The 1,564-nt window shown below is 36.2% G+C and overlaps 1 pseudogene; it reads left to right on the top strand.

The window, feature by feature from the left end:
- The first annotated feature begins 222 nt into the window (after positions 1-222).
- On the top strand, positions 223-1,010 carry LOC147395881 (protein DMP10 pseudogene; annotated as a pseudogene).
- Positions 1,011-1,564: the final 554 nt, after the last annotated feature.

Genomic DNA, 1,564 nt, shown 5'->3' with positions numbered 1-1,564 from the left:
ATAAAATTTACTTGAAATATCAATTAAATTTTCCGTCTAACATTCTTTCTTAGTTTCTTATACTACACAAATTAGGCAATCTCTTATAATAATACTTCTCTTACGTTATCACTTGCATGCATCTCACACTCCAACCAAAAAAACATCCAAACTCTCCCTCTCTTCGCCCCCCTTTAAAACCCATATATAAACTCATCACCATTTCCATCTCTTAAAGTAACTTTCCAGCACAAATAATTAAAACTCCTTCTATGGCTGAATTATCTTCTATTTCAATTTCTTCAACCAAAGAAGAATTATATCAAACAAACCCATCATCAAAAACTTTACCCCCACCACCTCAAAATGCACCCACAAACTCCCCCTCCATCGTCGTTGACAAGACTCTAGGCTCTGCGGCAAACCTAGTAAAGCTCTTACCAAGCGGCACAGTCCTCACCTTCCAAGCTCTCATACCCTCCTTCTCTAACCGCGGAGATTGCCATTCTTCAAACATCTACCTCACCATCTTTCTTGTCTTACTTTGCTCTCTATCATGTTTCTTCTTCTCCTTTACAGATAGTTTTGTAGGATTTGATGGTAAGCATTACTATGGTATTGCCACCACTAAGAGCTTTTACATTTTCAATTGTGATTCTGGAGAAGATGGGGAGACAATTATTAGATTAAAGGATTTGGGGAAGATGAGAATACGTATTGTGGATTTTGTTCATGCTTTCTTCTCTTGTTTGATGTTTCTTTCCTTAGCTTTTAGTGATTCTGACGTTCAGAAGTGTTTCTTTGATGGAGATGGGGCTAATACTATGCAGTTGTTGCTGAATTTACCACTCGGTATCGGCTTTATGTCTAGTCTTGTGTTCGTGATCTTCCCGACTTCTCGGAAGGGTATTGGGTACTCGGATTCGGCTCATACGACACATTGATCTGTGGAGTATGGGTTTCTCATATAAATATATTGGGTATATATGTTCTGGGTTGGGGTTGTACGTGCAGTTGATAAGAATTATTGGGTGTGTATAATTCATTCATTATTTGGTTTCATATGTATTAGTGCTCTAAGAATATATTGATGTGGAAATAGAAGCTTTCATGAATAATGAATACTTCAAGGTTGAAACTAAAGTGTAAAGTTTAATTTATCTCCTTTATTGTTATGGAAATTGGACATACCTCCTTGGATTCAAAAATGAGAAATTCTATTGCCACCCCAATATTTTTTTACTTGTAACATACCAATCTTCTAAATCAAATATTCTATTTGGAATGTACATGGCCCTTCTTTATTTTAGATGATTATAACCTTACTTCAAAGTCCCTTCTTTAAAAAAAGCTTGTTTGAGAGAAATTCCCTCTCCTTCAGAGTTTTCTTTTGAGTCATGATAATCTGATTTAAGCACGTGGAATACTCAATTAACACCCTTGACGTGAGAAGTTCGAATATTGTAGATCTACTTTCTTAGGGATATCAAACTGTATCTTTTCATGGGGAACCATGGTTTTGTATTATGAGGAGAGTAGATTTATGATTCTCGAGCCTATCACGTCATGGGTGTCGATTGAGTAT

Source organism: Akebia trifoliata, chromosome 8 (assembly GCF_017979445.1).
Source record: "Akebia trifoliata isolate Shusen 1 chromosome 8, ASM1797944v1, whole genome shotgun sequence".
Lineage (NCBI taxonomy): Eukaryota > Viridiplantae > Streptophyta > Magnoliopsida > Ranunculales > Lardizabalaceae > Akebia > Akebia trifoliata.
Note: the sequence above shows the minus strand (reverse complement) of the source record. Positions and strands in the feature narration are given on the sequence as shown.